The sequence below is a fragment of the Somniosus microcephalus genome, unplaced genomic scaffold (assembly GCF_052327205.1).
Source record: "Somniosus microcephalus isolate GS21.2 unplaced genomic scaffold, FLI_Smic_1.0 unresolved_chr4, whole genome shotgun sequence".
Lineage (NCBI taxonomy): Eukaryota > Metazoa > Chordata > Chondrichthyes > Squaliformes > Somniosidae > Somniosus > Somniosus microcephalus.
The window spans coordinates 40,428,593-40,448,576 of record NW_028225182.1 but is presented as its reverse complement, the minus strand read 5'-3'; the positions used below and the strand labels follow the sequence as shown (position 1 = coordinate 40,448,576).

General features: G+C 55.9%; 1 protein-coding gene across 4 annotated transcripts in view; it reads right to left on the bottom strand.

Moving 5' to 3' along the window:
* Positions 1-17,475, bottom strand: part of LOC147090601 (polyamine-transporting ATPase 13A3-like) — a 98,674-nt gene extending 81,199 nt beyond the window's left edge. For 3 of the 4 annotated variants that reach the window (XM_085977370.1, XM_085977368.1, XM_085977372.1), the window contains exons 1-2: positions 17,210-17,475; positions 842-926 (exon numbers count right to left, since the gene is read on the bottom strand). The gene's annotated coding sequence lies outside the window, so the exon portion shown is untranslated. Of the gene's footprint in view, positions 1-841; positions 927-5,713; positions 5,999-17,209 lie in introns of those variants that run through there. The other variant, XM_085977369.1, reaches the window with a different exon arrangement.
* Between the last annotated feature and the right edge of the window lie 2,509 nt (positions 17,476-19,984).

The following is a 19,984-nucleotide window of genomic DNA, read 5'->3' as shown; positions in this document are numbered from 1 at the left end:
CAAGAGATAACGAAATAAATAAAAGCCTTTTCTCAGAAAGCTGTTACAAGCAAAATAACTCCCTTACTTAAAAAAAGGATTCTGACTGAACCGGCTTTTGGGGACAGGTTTGCAGGAGCAGTGAGCATCACTGCAAGCCGACGAGTACTTGGCTCCAAACCCGAGCAATAAACAAAGGGCAAGGAGGGAACCAGAGCACCTTGAGTAAAACCATCCCATAACCGGCCCGAGCAGCAAACCTTCGCCTGCTGCCATCCCCGGCAATGTCCCCTTTAAGCTGCACGGCTGTGCAGCGCTCTGGAGGTCCCGCGCAGCCGGCTCTTGAATGGGAAAAAAAGCGCTGAATGGGCCGCGCAGCCCGAAAGAAAATGAGAGGACCCGTTGATCCCCAATGACTCGCGCCTCAAGTCCCTGGGACCCCCACCCCGTCACATCGCAGAGCAAGGTTTGGTGCCGTGGGTGTGCGGTGGGGAAAGAGCTGTCCTTGCTTCCCACGGTAACCCAGAGGAGGTGTGTTGGAGGGCGAGTGTGTGTCAGTGGTGATGCCCCCTGTGGTTGAATAGCCTCACCGTATAGGCTCGCAATTGGGCAAAGTGCAGCACGGGTGAAATCGTACCCGACACCTTTGAGGAGGGGGTGATGGGGGGAAAAAAACAGCAGGAACCACGGCCTCTCCTCCTCCGACGCTCGAACTGCACCACCCCCTCCCCCGCTAACGGCTCCCGTTTGCCCCTTAGCGTTGGGCTTCACAGATGCCCCGGGGGGACGGCGCCAGATTCCGAGAGTCTTGCGTAAACCACCGCAACCCCTCCCCTTTGACATGTGCCGATCGAGGACTTACCCCCTCGGTTCCGGTCTCTATGTCAGCTGAAATGCTGCCACTGCACGTCCCAGACCCTTTCCTGAGGGCTCGATCGGAAGATTGCCTGCGGGAGAGAGAGAAAGCAAGACCGTTAATAAATCCGACCCGCGAATTGGTGCAGCGCCCGCGGTCGTTTCTCAGCCCACCGCGTTCAGCGTCGGGGAGGGGGACGTCAGACATTTTCCGCGAGCTCCCAGCGTACAGTCGGTCATTTTGCAGGAGCTGCCTGCGCAAAGTCGGCCATTTTACGTGAGCTGCCCGCGTAAAGTCGGCCATTTTACAGGAGCTGCCCGCGTAAAGTCGGCCATTTTGCAGGAGCTCCCGACTTAAAGTCGGCCATTTTGGGGAGCTCCCCCCTGCATAGAATCAGCCATTTTTGGGGAGCTCCCTGCAAAGAGTCGGCCATTTTGGGGGAGCTCCCTGCATAGACTCGGCCATTTTGGGGGAGCCCCCCCCTGCATAGAGTCGGCCATTTTGGGGAGCTCCCTCCTGCATAGAGTCGGCCATTTTGGGGGAGCTCCCTCCTGCATAGAGTCGGCCATTTTGGGGGAGCTCCCTGCATAGACTCGGCCATTTTGGGGGAGCCCCCCCCTGCATAGAGTCGGCCATTTTGGGGAGCTCCCTGCAAAGAGTCGGCCATTTTGGGGGAGCTCCCTGCATAGACTCGGCCATTTTGGGGGAGCCCCCCCCTGCATAGAGTCGGCCATTTTGGGGAGCTCCCTCCTGCATAGAGTCGGCCATTTTGGGGGAGCTCCCTCCTGCATAGAGTCGGCCATTTTGGGGGAGCTCCCTGCATAGACTCGGCCATTTTGGGGGAGCCCCCCCCCTACATAGAGTCGGCCATTTTGGGGGAGCTCCCTGCATAGAGTCGGCCATTTTGGGGGAGCTCCCTGCATAGACTCGGCCATTTTGGGGGAGCCCCCCCCCTGCATAGAGTCGGCCATTTTGGGGGAGCTCCCTCCTGCATAGAGTCGGCCATTTTGGGGGAGCTCCCTCCTGCATAGAGTCGGCCATTTTGGGGGAGCTCCCTCCTGCATAGAGTCGGCCATTTTGGGGGAGCTCCCTCCTGCAGAGAGTCGGCCATTTTGGGGGAGCTCCCTCCTGCATAGAGTCGGCCATTTTGGGGGAGCTCCCTCCTGCATAGAGTCAGCCATTTTGGGGGAGCTCCCTCCTGCATAGACTCGGCCATTTTGGGGGAGCTCCCTCCTGCATAGAGTCGGCCATTTTGGGGGAGCTCCCTGCATAGAGTCGGCCAATTTGGGGGAGCTCCCTGCATAGACTCGGCCATTTTGGGGGAGCTCCCTGCATAGAGTCGGCCATTTTGGGGGCGCTCCCCCCTGCATAGAGTCGGCCATTTTGGGGGCGCTCCCCCCTGCAGAGAGTCGGCCATTTTGGGGGCGCTCCCCCCTGCATAGACTCGGCCATTTTGGGGGAGCTCCCTGCAGAGAGTCGGCCATTTTGGGGGCGCTCCCCCCTGCAGAGTCGGCCATTTTGGGGGAGCTCCCCCCTGCATAGAGTTGGCCATTTTGGGGGAGCTCCCTGCATAGAGTCGGCCATTTTGGGGGCGCTCCCCCCTGCATAGACTCGGCCATTTTGGGGGAGCTCCCTGCAGAGAGTCGGCCATTTTGGGCAGCTCCCTGCATAGAGTCGGCCATTTTGGGGGAGCTCCCTGCATAGAGTTGGCCATTTTGGGGGAGCTCCTTGCATAGAGTCGGCCATTTTGGGGGAGCTCCCTGCATAGAGTTGGCCATTTTGGGGGAGCTCCTTGCATAGACTCGGCCATTTTGGGGGAGCTCCCTGCATAGAGTCGGCCATTTTGGGGGAGCTCCCTGCAGAGAGTCGGCCATTTTGGGGAGCTCCCTGCATAGAGTCGGCCAATTTGGGGGAGCTCCCTGCATAGAGTCGGCCAATTTGGGGGAGCTCCCTGCACAGAGTTGGCCATTTTGGGGGAGCTCCCTGCATAGAGTCGGCCATTTTGGGGGAGCTCCCTGCATAGACTCGGCCATTTTGTGGGAGCTCCCTGCAGAGAGTCGGCCATTTTGGGGGAGCTCCCTGCATAGAGTCGGCCATTTTGGGGGAGCTCCCTGCATAGAGTCGGCCATTTTGGGGGAGCTCCCTACGTAAAGTCGGCCATTTTGCGGGAGCTCCCTACGTAAAGTCGGCCATTTTGCGGGAGCTCCCTACGTGAAGTCGGCCATTTTGGAGGAGGTCCCTACGTGAAGTCGGCCATTTTGCGGGAGCTCCCTGCGTGAAGTTGGCCTTGAAAGGTTTTCTCAGTTTACCCACCTACCCATCAAAGCTGGCCTCAAAGCCGAGAGGCAGGGCGCCTCGGCTATAAATAGAAGGTGGCTGTGCCGAGCCTCAGTTGTTATTTGTGTAGCTGTTCGAGTCGGCAGGTCGCTGGGAGCCTGCCCGTAGATTCCTGACACCATTACTCACTCTTTGGCACTTCCACGCCAAACTGTAATGTTGTTCCTTTCCAAGGGACCATCTCCAAATCATTCGCCCCGCCCCCCACCCCGATGGCAACCACTCTTGCAGGGGGTTATGGGCTCCACGGGGCCCCGGGCTGTTCGACCACGCGGGGCTTCACGGCCCAGGAATAAACACACAGCCATGTCTCGCCTGGATTCTGACAGAATTTTCTAGAAGCCGGAAACTCCCGCCTGCCCTTGGAACAGGGAGCGGGGCATTCCAGATATGGCGGAGAAGAGGGAAATTAAGAGAATTTCAATCGTAGTAAAACGTCCCAAGGCGCTTCACAGGAGCGTTATCAAACAAAATTTGACACCGAACCACAAGGAGATATTAGGGCAGATGACCAAAAGCTTGGTCAGAGAGGTAGGTTTTAAGGAGCGTCTTAAAGGAGGAGAGAGAGGTAGCGAGGCGGAGAGGTTTAGGGAGGGAATTCCAGAGCTTAAGTCCTCAACAGCGGAAGGCACGGCCACTAATGGTGGAGCGATTAAAATCGGGGATGCTCAAGGGGCCAGAATGGGAGGAGCGCAGATATCTCGGGAGGGTTGTAGAGCTGGAGGAGATTACAGAGATAGGGAGGGAGGCGAGGCCGTGGAGACAGATTTGAAAACAAGGATGAGAATTTTAAAATTGAGGCGTTTCTGGACCGGGAGCCAATGTAGGTCAGCGAGCACAGCGGGGTGGGGGGGGGGGGGGTGGGGGTGATGGGTGAACGGGACTCGGTGCAAGTTAGGACACGGGGCAGCAGAATTTTGGATAACCTCAACTTTACGCACTATTACAAGTGCCCGCAGTGAAGTGCCTGGCCTCTGCTCCACGAATCACCACTGCTCCATAAACACACTCCGCAGCGCAGATCTGGAACTTTTCTAATACCCGGTGATTAAAAGGTTCAGCGCCTCGCAGTCTCCGCCTGATTGCTGGGTGAACTCCAGTTTGCTTTTTATAGACATCCCACAGACTTGCAATTAGGCCATTTCTTTCTGTGCCTATTTTCACGTTTTCATTTACATTTCACAGCAAAGTCTGGGCGCGGACTGTAGTTACGGCCGGGCATCTGGGCGCGGACTGTAGTTACGGACGGGCGTCTGGGCGCTGGCCGTAGTTACGGACGGGCGTCTGGGCGCCGACTGTAGTTACGGACGGGCTTCTGGGCGCCGACCGTAGTTACGGTCGGGCGTCTGGGCGCCGACTGTAGTTACGGACGGGCGTCTGGGCGCCGACTGTAGTTACGGACGGGCGTCCACGCACCGACTGTAGTTACGGACGGGCGTCTGGGCGCCGACTGTAGTTACGGACGGGCATCCACGCAGCGACTGTAGTTATGGACGGGCGTCCACGCGCCGACTGTAGTTACGGTCGGGCGTCTGGGCGCCGACTGTAGTTACGGACAGGCGTCTGGGCGCCGACTGTAGTTACGGACGGGCGTTCACGCGCCGACTGTAGTTACGGGCGGGCGTCTGGGCGCCGACTGTAGTTACGGACGGGCGTCTGGGCGCCGACTGTAGTTACGGACGGGCGTCTGGGCGCCGACTGTAGTTACGGACGGGCGCCTGCACGCCGACTGCAGTTAGATGGGCGTCCGCGAGTCGACTGTAGTTACAGACAGGCGCTTGTGCGCCGACTGTAGTTACAGACGGGCGTCCGCGCGCCAACTGTAGTTACAGACAGGCGCCTGCGTGCCGACTGTAGTTAGACAGGCGCCTGCGCGCCGACTGTAGCCAAAGTTGCAGTTATGAACAGGCATCGACTCTGACTGCCGTTATGAGAGATTCAGGTACAGTTCTAGAGACAGGCGCATGAGTCAACTGCAGTTACAGCCGCAGATGCAGTCAGATGCCTGCAACAACTACAGTTAGACGAGCTACACTTCCATAGTCCGGCGCCTGTATACCGATTGTAGTTCAGATGAGATAGAGGTACATTACCCAGACAGGCATCTGCACTGACTGTAGGTGTAGTCACAGGACAGGTTTCTACCTTAACTGTAAATGAGTCAGGCACAGCTACAGAGAGTCTAAAGTCTGCACCGATTGTAGGTACGGTTCCACAGACAGGCATGTGTGCTGAACACGGTTACAGAGGAATACACCAGGACAGGGACTGGAAGAGGCACAAGTGTAACTCCCTGCAATGGATCGTTCATATCTTTACAGACTAACTAAACCCTCACACCGAGACTCCTGCCGTACATCTCACACTTTAAACAAGCAGAAGGTTCCCCACGTCCGCTACACGAGGGGACAGAAAAGTGAAAGAATGCAGGGGGAAAAAAAGACAAGGAAAGAAATAGAGAAGGAGAAAGAAAGAGAGATAGAGAGAGAGAGAGAGAGCAAAAAGGTCAGGGAGACAAAGAAAGAAAACACACAAACTTACATTCCTATCGCACCTTTCACGACCTCAGGACATCTCAAAGCGCTTTACAGCCAATGAAGTCACTGTTGTAATGTAGGAAACGCAGCAGCCAATTTGCGCACAGCAAGCTCCCACAAACAGCAACGTGATAACACTGTTTTTGTTACGTGGATTGAGGGATTAATATTGGCCCCAGGACACCGAGGAGAACTCCCCTGCTCTTCTTCCAATAGTGTCGTGGGATCTTTTACGTCCACCCGAGGGGGCAGACGGGGGACTCGGTTTAACGTCTCACCCGAAAGTCGGCGCCTCCAGCAGTGCAGCGCTCCCTTGGCACCGGCACTGGGAACGCCGCCCTGCATTATGTGCTTGGGAGTCTCTGGAGTGGGGCCACTTGACACCAAGCCAAGGCTGACCTGTGTTTAATTTGGCGCATCTCCCTCTCGAACCTTTAATTAGCGATGCCGAAGTATGCTAGAGAAGTACTTCTGCTGCCAGATTTGCCCAGTAGGACAAAGGCAACCAAATCGACACAGCGCACCAGATGATGTACGGTTGTACAAAATTAAGACAGCTAGTCGCGAAAGCAGCATTTACAGAGCTCAAGCAAGAGAAGCTTAAAAGGCAAAATTCTCTGAACAGGTTCTGTACGCATTTGCAATTTTGATCAAAGCTGTAATCATTTTTCTGTTTAAACAAAACGAGTCAAATTTATGCATGGGCGCTCCACAGTAAGATCGGACCGGGCGGCCACGGACATCCTGTTGGGATTACCACCTGAATTACCCCAGAACCCCTCGGCGCTGATCACAAGGACAAGTCACAACGGGGGGGGGGGGGGGGGGGGCTTTTCCTCCACAGTGCTGGATCTGGGGGGGGGGGGGGGGGAGCATGGGGCAGTTTCCAAGCGACACCACCGCCCTCCCACTCCCTGTCCAGCGGAGTCCGCTCTCTCACCTGAGTCAGAAGGTTCGAGCCCCACTCCAGAGGCGTGAGCGCATAATCCGGGCCCACGCTCCCAACGCGGTACCGAGGGAGGGCTGCGCTGTCGGAGGTGCCATCTTTCGGATGAAGCGTTAAACCGAGGGCCCCGTCTGCTCTCTCAGGTGGACATAAAAGATCCCACGGCCACTATTTCGAAGAAGAGCAGCGGGAGATCTCCCTGGTGTCCTGGGCCGAGATTTATCCCTCAACCAACATCACTGAAACAGATTATCTGGTCATTATCACACTGCTGTCTGTGGGAGCTTGTGGTGCGCAATTTGGTTGCCAGGTTTCCTACATTGCAACAGTGACTTCACTTCAAAAAGTACACCATTGGCTGTAAAGCGCGTTGGGACATCCGGAGGTTGTGAAAGGCGCTGTCGAAATGCAAGGTCTTTCTTCCTCTGCTTAGGGTGAACGCGGGCTGTGATGCTCCCCCCGGTCGATCAACGCTCGCTGCCCGGTGGACATCTGGGCGCAGCAGGAGAAGGGGAGGAGGGGGGGAGGGAAACGTTGGGAGCCTGGGGCAAAAGATCGGAGCCGAAAAAGGTAGTTAAGCAAACCCGTCGCCTAAGCATCAGACAGAATTACTTGAACATACCTGCTTAGCTGACAAGGCACCCAGGAGGACCAAGCTTGCTCTCTCCTTCTCCCACACTGAAAGCAGCAGCGAGCAGCCAGCGTGCAGCCTTGCGAGCCAGGCACAATTACAGGAGATGCCCAAACAATGCACAAGGCGGCCAACCCCTGCATGACAATAAGGCCTTTAAAAAAAGCCTCTTCCTGCAACCACTTCCTTGGAAACACGTTGCCATTTTATCAATCCTCCAAAAACCGAAGTTTTCTTTGTGCACGGGGGCGTGCTGGCGGTTGGTTCTTTTCTTTTTTCATTTTAAGTGCTGCAGAGGACACAATGCGCGCAAGCGGCTGCTGGATTCGCCAGGGCCGTCGCAACAAATGCGCAAGCGAGAGGAGAGGGTGGTACTATGACGAGAGATTGAGTAGATTGGGCTTGATCTCTCTGGAGTTTAGAAGAATGAGAGGCGATCTCGTTGAAACATACAAGATTCTGAGGGGGGTTGACAGGGTAGATGCTGAGAGGTTGTTTCCCCCTGGCTGGAGAGTCTAGAACTAGGGGCCATAGTCTCGGGATAAGGGGCCGGCCATTTAAGACTGAGATGAGGAGAAATTTCTTCACTCAGAGGGCGGTGAACCTTTGGAATTCTCTACCCAGAGGGCTGTGGAGGCTCAGTCATTCAAACATAGAAGGTAGGAGCAGGAGTAGGCCATTCGGCCCCTCGAGCCTGTTCCGCCATTCAATGAGATCATGGCTGATCATCCAAATTCAGTACCCTGTCCCTGCTTTCTCCCCATACCCCTTGATCCCTTTAGCCTTAAGAAATATATCTAACTCCTTCTTGAATATATTTAATGAATTGGCCTCTACTGCCTTCTGTGGTAGAGAATTCCACAGGTTCACCACTCTCTGGGTGAAGAAATTCCTCCTCATTTCTGTCCTAAATGGCTTACCCCTTATCCTTAGACTGTGACCCCTGGTTCTGGACTCCCCGACCATCGGGAACATCCTTCCTGCATCTAGTCTGTCCAGTCCTGTTAGAATTTTATAAGTTTCAATGAGATCCCCTCTCATTCTTCTAAACTCCAGCGAGTATAAGCCCAATCGACCCAATCTCTCCTCATACGTCATTCCTGCCATCCCAGGTATCAGCCTGGTGAATCTTCGCTGAACTCCTTCCATGGCAAGAACATCCTTCCTCAGATAAGGCGACCAAAACTGCACACAATACTCAAGATGTGGTCTCACCAAGGCCCTGTACAACTGCAGCAAGACATCCTTGTTCCTGTACTCAAACCCTCTCGCTACGAAGGCCAACATACCATTTGCCTTCTTAACCGCCTGCTGCACCTGCATGCTTACCTTCAGCGACTGGTGCACAAGGACACCCAGGTCTCGTTGCACTTCCCCTTTTCCCAATCTATTGCCGTTCAGATAATAATCTGTCTTCCTGTTTTTGTCACCAAAGTGAATAACCTCGCATTTATCCACATTATACTACATTTGCCATGCTTCTGCCCAATCACCCAACCTGTCCAAATCTTACTGGAGTTTCTCTGCATCCTCCTCACAGCACACACGCCCACCCAGCTTTGTGTCGTCTGCAAACTGGAGATATTACATCTTGTTCCCTCGTCTAGATCATTAATATATATTGTGAATAGCTGGGGTCCTAGCACCGATCCCTGCGGTACCCCACTAGTCACTGCCTGCCACTCGGAAAAAGACCCGTTTATTCCAACTCTTTGCTTCCTGTCTGCCAACCAGTTTTCTATCCAAGTCAGTACCTTACCCCCAATCCCATGTGCTTTAACTTTACACGCTAATCTCTTATGCGGGACCTTATCGAAAGCCTTCTGAAAGTCCAGATACACCACATCCACTGGTTCACCCTTATCTATTCTACCAGTTACATCCTCAAAAAATTTTAGTAGATTAGTCAAGCATGATTTACCTTTTGTAAATCCATGTTAACTTTGTCCGATCCTGTCACTTTTTTCCAAGTGTTCTGCTATTACATCTTTTATAATGGACTCTAGCATTTTCTCCACTACCGATGTCAGGCTTACTGGTCTATAATTCTCTACCACCCTTTTTAAATGGTGGGGTTACATTAGCTATCCTCCAGTCCATGGGAACTGTTCCAGAGTCTATAGAATATAATTGATATATATTCAAGGCTGAGATTGATAGATTTTTGGACTCTAGGGGAAATCGAGGGATATGGGGATTGGGCGGGAAAGTGGAGATGAGGTAGAATACCAGCCATGATCTTACTGAATACGGAGCAGGCTCGAGGGGCCGTCTAGCCTACTCTCGCTCCTATGGTCTTACGTAAGTGGGGAAGGGGCGAGATTCGAGAACTACGCCTCAAGAAAGGGAGTTCGGGGGTTTTGTTTCGTAGCAGGGGGATTTCTGGAACTCCACTCCAGGCCACCCCATGGAAAGCTGGAGTCTGCTTCCTTGCCCGGGCAGCCATTTTATCGTGGTCGAGCTCGGATGGCGACTGCTGGCAGGCTGTTCCACCGAGAGTGGCACCACAGTTGATCTCGAACTGGGGTGCGCGGTGTCCAGCGTCTGCAGGGGGGGGGTGTCACTGAATCGCGATCAGGAGCGGGAAATCCTGGCTGGTTTTCCACTGCCCTCCCGAGACCAGGAATGCCGAGGCACGCTGTCGTGCCTTTGGTATCTGCTCTCCCTCCCTCCCACTCAGCTCACACCACAGATCAGACCGATGTCCTGCATGTTTATCTGAGGAAGCATGTCTTGCCATGGAGGGAGTGCAGCGAAGATTCACCAGACTGATACCTGGGATGGCAGGAATGACGTATGAGGAGAGATTGGGTCGATTAGGCTTATATTCGCTAGAGTTTAGAAGAATGAGAGGGGATCTCATTGAAACTTATAAAATTCTAACAGGACTAGACAGACTAGATGCAGGAAGGATGTTCCCGATGGTCGGGGAGTCCAGAACCAGGGGTCACAGTCTAAGGATAAGGGGTAAGCCATTTAGGACTGAGATGAGGAGGGATTTCTTCACCCAGAGAGTGGTGAACCTGTGGAATTCTCTACCACAGAAGGCAGTTGAGGCCAATTCATTAAATATATTCAAGAAGGAGTTGGATATATTTCTTAAGGCTAAAGGGATCAAGGGGTATGGGGAGAAAGCAGGGACCGGGTACTGAATTTGGATGATCAGCCATGATTTCATTAAATGGCGGAGCAGGCTCGAGGGGCCGAATGGCCTACTCCTGCTCCTATCTTCTATGTTTCTATATTTGGGATGATTTAGGCTGCCGGTCCCTTGCTTCTGAGTCAGAAGGTTGTGGGTTCAAGTCCCACTCCAAGGAGTTGAGCACAAAAATCTAGGCTGACACTCCCAGTGCAGTGCTGAGGGAGTGCTGCACTGTCGGAGGTGCCGTCTTTCGGATGAGCCGTTAAACCGAGGGCCCCGTCTCCTCTCTCAGGTGGACGTAAAAGATCCCACGGCCACTATTTCAAAGAGCAGGGGGGCGTTCTCCCCGGTGTCCTGGGGCCAATATTAATCCCTCAACCAACATAACAAAAACAGGTTATCTGGTCATTATCACATTGCTGTTTGTGGGAGCTTGCTGTGCGCAAATTGGCTGCTGCGTTTCCCACATTACAACAGTGACTACACTTTAAAAGTACTTCATTGACTGCCAAGCGCTTTGAGACGACCGGTGGTCGTTAAAGGCGCTATAGAAATGCAAGTCTTTCTTTTTCCCCTATTTTCTTAAAATGCGACCATACATTTATATAGCACCTTTCGCCACCTCAGGACGTCCCAAAGCGCTTTACGGTCAATGAACAACAATAACGTGTATTTATACAGCGCCTTTAATGTAGTAAAACGTCCCAAGGTGCCTCACATGAGCGATTATCAATATGTGACACCGATGCACATAAAGAGATATTGGCCCAGAATTTCGGGTCCCAACGCGTGTGAGTACGCACGGGGTACTCACGCGTGGACCCGATGGAAGTGCCGGTTTCCTTGCACGCACTGCGCATGCGGGGGAAACCAGCACTTCCGATCCTCTGAACGAAGGGGTGCAGAGGTCGAACGCGTGCGCGCGGGGGTCTGCGCGTGCGCTTTGAACTGACGTTTTTTTTTTAAAACAGGTTTTTCCGTGAGGGTAAGTCTTTAGATTTTAGAAATGTAAAAACCAGGCGTAAGGACTGCTTTTTACAAGGTAAGTGGTCAATTAATTAAAATTAAAACATTTTTCCCACAGGTTTGTTATTTTTAAATACTTTAAAGCAAGGTAAGTTTATTTTTAGCCCTGTTTTTTTATAAAATTATTTTTTCCAAAAATCAATTATTGTTTAAAATAGTTATTTAATGTAATTTATAGTTTATTTTAAAAGTGTGATTTAAAAAAATGTATTTGAAGGTTAACTACTGTTTTCACAGAATCACAGAAACCCCACAGTGCAGATAGAGGCCATTTCGGCCCATCGAGCCTGCACCGACACATATCCCACCCGAACCCGGAACCCCTTACACCAACACATATCCCACCCTATCCCCGTAACCCCACGTATTTAATCCCCCTAACACTAAGGGTCAATTTATCATAGCCAATCAACCTAACCCGCACATCTTTGGACTGTGGGAGGAAACCGGAGCACCCGGAGAAAACCCACGCAAACACGGGGAGAATGTGCAAACTCCACACAGACAGTCACCCGAGGCCGGATTCGAACCCGGGTCCCTGGCGCTGTGAGGCAACAGTGCTAACCACTATGCCACCGTGCTGCCCCCGACCCGAATTTCTGGGCCATTAGGACAGGTGAGCAAAAGCTTGGTCAAAGAGGTCGGTTTTAAGGAGCTTCTTAAAGGAGGAGAGAGGCGGAGAGGTTTAGGGAGGGAATTCCAGAGCTTAGGGCCCGTAGTATTTATAAGTTCTCACAGGTCTTCCTGTCAATCTTATGAATGGGCTTTTCCCTCCTCCGATTGGCTGCCCATGGCTCACGTGATCCCAGGGGACGCATCGCACTAACTATGCCCCTGGGACACGCAAGCACAGCGCGCCGGCCTCTGGGCCAGGCCCCGGAGAGGAATTCTACGCAGGCCCAGAGCTCAACTGCCGGTGCGCTAGGTAAGTGTAGGTCGGGGGCTTGCACCTGCGGGAAGCCCCCGACCCGAATTTCTGGGCCATTAGGACAGGTGACCGAAAGCTTGGTCAAAGAGGTCGGTTTTAAGGAGCGTCTTAAAGGAGAGAGAGAGGCGGAGAGGTTTAGGGAGGGAATTCCAGAGCTTAGGGTCCAGGCAGCTGAAGGCACGGCCGCCAATGGTGGAGCGGCTGAAATCGGGGATTCACAAGAGGCCAGAATTGGAGGAGCGCAGAGATCTCGGAGGATTGTGGGGCTGGAGGAGATTACAGAGATAGGGAGGGGCGAGGCCATGGAGGGATTTGAAAACAAGGATGAGAGTTTTTAAATCGAGGCGCTGCTTAACCGGGAGCCAGTGTAGGTCAGCGAGCACAGGGGTGATGGGTGAACGGGACTTGGTGTGAGTCAGCAGCATACGATACAGTGAACCACAGACGTCTCCTCTGCAAGATTCTAGAGATGACAAAAGAGATTCACTTAACAGAGCTGTTAGAAAGCATGCTTCAGAATCGCCGGTTCTATGTTGAACTAGGTGGGAAGCGCAGCAGGTGGCGTATTCAGAAGAATGGTCTTCCTCAGGGAAGCGTGCTTGCACTGCTTGCTGTACAACATCTACACAAATGACCAACCTATAGACGGTGTCACACGCCGTTTTATATATGCTGATGACTTATGTGTCACTGCCCAAAGCACTGATTTTAACACCGTGGAGAAAACGCTTTCTGAGGCCTTGGAGGGACTAAAGTCCTACTATGAAGAAAACCACCTTCGCGCAAACCCATCAGAGACGCAAGTTTGTGCATTCCACCTCGGAAACCGTGAAGCCAAACGCCAGCTGAAAGTAACCTGGTGTGGAGCAACACTGACGCATTGCGAGCACCCTATCTACTTAGGAGTCACCCTTGACCGATGCCTCACCTTCAAAAGCCACATCGAGAAGACAAAGGCAAAAGTGAGCGCACGAAACAACATCCTGAATAAGCTCACTAACACAAGATGGGGAGCAAGCCCGAAAACATTGCGAACCAGTGCACTTGCTCTTTGCTATTCCACTGCCGAATATGCCTGCCCTGCATGGGAAAGGTCTACTCATGCCAAGAAGATGGATGCCGTTCTGAATGCAAGCTGCCGATTTATCACAGGTTGCTTAAAACCAACAAACACCAACAGCCTATATATCCTGGTGGGTATCGCTCCCCCTGATATAAGAAGAACGGTAGTCAGCAAGAAAGAGCGACTCCGTCAAACATCAGATGAGAGACACCCTCTGCATTGTCATACACCTACACCCAGCCGCCTAAAGTCAAGGAAGAGCTTCATGAACAGTGTTGTTCCATTACAATCAACCTCATCTGAAGCCCGCATCGCCTTGTGGAAAGACTGGCTCGCCAGTCTTGAACAACCCCCAGCGATGGAAATTTTTCCTGATGAAAGCCTTCCCCCAGGAGCTAATTGCAACTGGGCAATCTGGAAGTGCCTTAACAGACTTAGGACCGGTGTAGGTTGCTCAAAGGTGTCACTAAGCAAATGGGGATATTCAACCAGCCCGACAACTTGTGAATGTGGAACTGAGGCACAGACTATGCAACATCTCCTGCAATGCCCATCGTTAGAGGAACCCTGCACTGTTGCAGATCTTGCCGAATCCAACAACAAGGCGCAAAAATGTGTCCAGTTCTGGCTGGGCTATGTATAGACTGTCCGTGGACACGATAAGAAGAAGAAGGACACGGGGCAGCCGAGTTTTGGATGACCTCAAGTTTACGTAGGGTGGAATGTGGGAGGCCAGCCAGGAGTGCGTTGAAGTACTTTTTGAAGTGTAGTCACTGTTGTAATGTAGGAAGCAGCAATGACCGGATAACCTGTTATTTTTAGTGATGTTGATTGAGGGATAAATATTGGCCAAGACACCGGGGAAGAACTCCCCTGCTCTTCTTCGAAATAGTGGCCGGGGGATCGTTTACGTCCACCTGAGGGAGCAGACGGGGCCTCGGTTTAACGTCTCCTCCGAAAGACGGCACCTCCGACAGTGCAGCACTGCCCTCAGTGCTGGCACTGGGAGCATCGGCGTGGATTATGTGCTCAAGTCCCTGGAGTGGGTCTCAAACGCACGTCCTTCTGACTCGGGGGCGAGGGGATTACCGTGGAGCCACGGCTGGCGTCACATGACACTGGCGCGTGACCACATGTAAACTGTTTACACAGAGATAAGCCAACCCACTGTAGGGAATGTCGGCACTGAATCCAACATGCTTCACGCTTTGTGACAATTAACTGGTCACCTCGAAACTATTTAATTGCTAGCCAGTAACTGGAGGCAATCAATTGAAGATCGTTATCAAAAGAACAAAGGTTGAGATTAGGACAATTTTTTGCATTTCGCCTTTCACGACTACCGGACGTCCCAAAGCGCTTTACAGCCAATGAAGTACTTTTTTTGAAGTGTGGTCACTGTTGTAATGAGGGAAACACAGCAGCCAATTTGCGCACAGCAAGCTCCCACAGACAGCAATGTGATAATGACCAGATCATCTGTTTTTGTTAGGTTGGTTGAGGGATAAATATTGGCCCCAGGACACCGGGGATAACTCCCCTGCTCTTCTTCGAAATAGTGGCCGTGGGATCTTTTACGTCCACCTGAGAGAGCAGACGGGGCCTCGGTTTAACGCCCCATCCGAAAGACGGCACCTCCGACAGTGCGGCGCTCCCTCAGCACTGCACTGGGAGTGTCGGCCTAGCTTTATGTGCTCGAGTCCCTGGAGTGGGACTTGAACCCACAACCTTCTGACTCAGAGGCGAGTGTGCTGCCCTCTGAGTCACAGCTGACACTACTAGATACTAGAGGGATGGAATGCCCAACCAGAAAGTGCGAGAAGCGGAATAGCTTTCAAAAGGGAAATAGGAAAATATATCAAATAAGGGCTAGGGAGGGAAAGGGCGGGGGAATGGGACTGAGGGGAGGGCTCCTTAATCGTGAGGCGTTATTTCAAAGAAGAGCAGGGGGTGGGGGGGGGGGGGGGGGGGGAGTTCTCCCCGGTGTCCTGGGGCCAATATTTAACCCTCGCGCAACCATCACTAAAACAGATGATCTGGTCATTATTACGCTGCTGCGTGTGGGATTTTACTGTGCGCAATTTGGCCGCCGCCTTTCCTACACTGTAACAGAGGCCACACTTCAAAAGGTACTTGGTTGGCTGTGAGGCGTTTCGGGACGTCCCGAGGTTGCGAAAGCCGCGCGTAGAGACGCAAGTTCTTTCTTTCCTTTCAGGGAGCCGGCACGGTCCCGATGGGCCGAGCGGCCTCCCTCTGTGCTATAAAGCCGTCTGAAATGGCTCCCCCCACATCAGCGGCAGGCTGGCACCCGCCAGGTAAAAGCAGATGGAAATTTGAGCCTGGCTGTGGGTGAGTCATGCTCCCGCTTGGCGATGAGTCTGGCTCGAGTTCCTCGGGGAGTCTGGGAGGAAATTTTTTGCTGAATTAGTTACAGGTTCATCTCCTCCACCTCCACCCTGCCCTCCCCCTCCTTCCTCTCCCTCCCAGGAGACTGCTCAGGTGGGTTAAACACTGAGCGAGGTGACTGCCTGGAGCCGGCGTGCTGGATGCCACATTTCGCTCTACATTTCACTATTTACAATTCTCATTCTTGTTTTCAAATCCCTCCGTGGCTCGCGCGCCCCCCCTCCCTATCAATGTAATTTCTTCCAGCCCCACGACTCTCCGAGATCTCTGCGCTCCTCCAGTTCTGGCCTCTTTGAGCATCCATGATTTCCATCACTCCACCATTGGCAGCCGTGCCTTCAGCTGTCTGTGCCCCAAGCTCTGGAATTCCCTCCCTAAACCTCTCCGTCTCTCTCTCTCCTCCTTTAAGACGCTCCTTAAAACCTACCTCTTTGGCTATGCTTTTGGTCACCTGCCCTAATATCTCCATATGTGGCTCGGTGTCAAATTTTGTTTGATAATCGCTCCTGTGAAGTGCCTTGGGACATTTTACTATGTTAAAAGGTGCTCTATAAATACAAGTTGTTGTTATAGTTCTGCACATCAATTAGATTTAAAAAGCCCTCCCCACCCCCGAGCTCAGCGACAGACAATATGGTAGATGCACTGTGTCCTAGGGAACGCCACCCTGTCCTAGGGGAGGGGAGCCCCACCCAGGCTCTCGGCCAAACCACCTGGGAGAGGAGCTCTGTCTTGACGGTATAACTTCAGTCTGAGAGCAGGTCCTGTGTGAAATGGACCCCTTTCCACCAACCCAATGATCCTCACGCAGCGAGGGGTTCGTGACTGGGGGTTATATTCACGCTCACAGCCCGAGAGTACTAGAGTGAGGAGCAGGGGGATTCGGTGAATGCGGGAAGAGGGGGAGCGGGGATCTGGGGGGGGGGGTGCAATAAAGATCAGGGGGAACTGGGGAGGGGGAGGCAGGGAATGGGGATCAGGAATGGGAATGGGGATCAGGAATGGGGAAGGGGATCGGGGGATGAGGGAATGAGGATTGAGGATGGGGAAAGGGGGAATGAGGATTGGGGATGGGGAAAGAGGAAATGAGGATTGGGGATGGGGAATGAGGATTAGGGATGGGGAAAGGGGGAATGAGGATTGGGGATGGGGAATGAGGATCGGGGATGGGGAATGAGGATCGGGGATGGGGAATGAGGATCGGGGATGGGGAATGAAGATCGGGGATGGGGAATGAGGATCGGGAATGGGGAATGTGGGGATCGGGAATGGGGAATGTGGGGATCGGGGATGGTGATCGGGGATCGGGAATGGGGATCGGGGGTTCGCGGGGTGTTGAGGCTCCGGGCGCCACTCACCCAGGTGAAGCTCCACATCACATGGCATTGAGCGGCCCCACAGCTCGACGGCGGCTCCTCGCTCCCGGCACAGGCCCCGGGCCCCGGCCTCTCGCTCGCTCTCTCGGCCGCCGGCTCCGCTAACTCGGCTCCGGCCCCGGGCCTTCCCGCTCTCTCTCCCGGCTCCTGTCACTCGGCTCCGGCCCCGGACCTCACGCTCTCTCTCCCGGCTTGGGCTCCTGTCACTCGGCCCCCCGCTCTCTCTCCGCTCCCGCTCGATGCTGGAATCCAAAGAGGTGCAGCCTCCCGCCAGCCCCGCCCCCTGGTAACCCCAGCCCCGCCCCCTGGTAAACCTCAGCCCCGCCCCCCTGGTAACCCTCAACCCCACCCCCTTGTAACCCCAGCCCTGCCCCCTGGTGACCCCAGCCCTGCCCCCTGGTAACCCCAGCCCCGCCCCCTGGTAACCCCAGCCCCGCCACCTGGGAACCCTCAGCCCCGCCCCCTGGTAACCCTCAGCCCCGCCCCCTGGTAACCCTCAGCCCCGCCCCCTGGTAACCCTCAGCCCCGCCCCCTGGTAACCCCAGCCCCGCTCCCTGGTAACCCCAGCCCCGCTCCCTGGTAACCCCAGCCCCCGCCCCCTGGTAACCCCAGCCCCGCCCCCTGGTAACCCCAGCCCCGCTCCCTGGTAACCCCAGCCCCGCACCCTGGTAACCCCAGCCCCGCACCCTGGTAACCCCAGCCCCGCTCCCTGGTAACCCCAGCCCCGCACCCTGGTAACCCCAGCCCTGCCCCCTGGGAACCCCAGCCCCGCACCCTGGCAACCCCAGCCCTGCCCCCTGGTAACCCCAGCCCCGCCCCCTGGTAACCCTCAGCCCCGCCCCCTGGTAATCCCAGCCCCGCCTCCTGGTAACCCCAGCCCCGCCCCCTGATAATCCACAGCCCCGCCCCCTGGTAACACTCAGCCCCGCCCCCTGGTAACCCTCAGCCCCGCCCCCCTGGTAACCCCAGCCCCTCACCCTGGTAGCCCCAGCCCCGCTCCCTGGTAACCCCAGCCCCGCCCCCTGGTAACCCTCAGCCCCGCCCCCTGGTAACCCCAGCCCCGCTCACTGGTAACCCCAGCCCCGCCACCTGGTAACCCTCAGCCCCGCCCCCTGGTAACCCCAGCCCCGCCCCCTGGTAAACCTCAGCCCCGCCCCCTGGTAACCCCAGCCCCGCCCCCCTGGTAACCTTCAGCCCCGCCCCCTTGTAACCCCAGCCCTGCCCCCTGGTGACCCCAGCCCTGCCCCCTGGTAACCCCAGCCCTGCGCCCTGGTAACCCTCAGCCCCGCCCCCTGGTAACCCTCAGCCCCGCCCCCTGGTAACCCCAGCCCCGCTCCCTGGTAACCCCAGCCCTGCCCCCTGGTAACCCCAGCCCCGCCCCCTGGTAACCCCAGCCCCGCCCCCTGGTAACTCCCAGCCCCGCTCCCTGGTAACCCCAGCCCTGCCCCCTGGTAACCCCAGCCCCGCTCCCTGGTAACCCCAGCCCCGCCCCCTGGTAACCCCAGCCCCGCCCCCGGTAACTCCAGCCCTGCCCCCTGGGAACCCCAGCCCCGCACCCTGGCAACCCCAGCCCCCTGGTAACCCCAGCCCCGCCCCCTGGTAACCCCAGCCCCACCCCCTGGAAACCCTCAGCCCCGGCCCCTGGTAACCCCAGCCCCGCTCCCTGGTAACCCCAGCCCCGCCCCCTGATAATCCACAGCCCCGCCCCCTGGTAACACTCAGCCCCGCCCCCTGGTAACCCCAGCCCCAACCCCTGGTAACCCTCAGCCCCGCCCCCTGGTAACCCCAGCCCCGCTCCCTGGTAACCCCAGCCCCTCACCCTGGTAGCCCCAGTCCCGCTCCCTGGTAACCCCAGCCCCGCTCTCTGGTAACCCTCAGCCCGCCCCCTGGTAACCCTCAGCCCCGCCCCCTGGTAACCCCAGCCCCGCACCCTGGTAACCCCAGCCCCGCCCCCTGGTAATCCCAGCCCCGCCCCCGGTAACCCCAGCCCTGCCCCCTGGTAACCCCAGCCCCGCACCCTGGCAACCCCAGCCCCGCCCCGCCCCCTGGAAACCCTCAGCCCCACCCCCTGGAAACCCTCAGCCCCGCCCCCTGGTAACCCCAGCCCCGCTCCCTGGTAACCCCAGCCCCGCCCCCTGGTAACCTGCAGCCCTGCCCCCTGATAACCCCAGCCCCGCCACCTGGTCACCCCAGCCCCGTCCCCGGTAACCTCAGCCCCGCCCCCGGTAACCCCAGCCCCGCCCCCTTGTAACCCCAGCCCCGCCCCCTGGTAACCCTCAGGTCCGCTCCCTGGTAACCCCAGCCCCGCCCCCTGGTAACCCTCAGGTCCGCTCCCTGGTAACCCTACCCAGCCCCGCCCCCTGGTAACCACAGCCCCACCCCCTGGAAACCCTCAGCCCCGCCCCCTGGTAACCCCAGCCCCGCTCCCTGGTAACCCCAGCCCCGCCCCCTGGTAACCCCAGCCCTGCCCCCTGGTAACCCCAGCCCTGCCCCCTGGTAACCCCAGCCCCGCCCCCTGGTAACCTACAGCCCTGCCCCCTGATAACCCCAGCCCCGCCCCCTGGTAACCCCAGCCCCGCCCCCTGGTAGCCCCAGCCCCGCTCCCTGGTAACCCCAGCCCTGCCCCCTGGTAACCCCAGCCCCGCTCCCTGGTAACCCCAGCCCCGCACCCTGGTAACCCCAGCCCCGCCCCCGGTAACTCCAGCCCTGCCCCCTGGGAACCCCAGCCCCGCACCCTGGCAACCCCAGCCCCCTGGT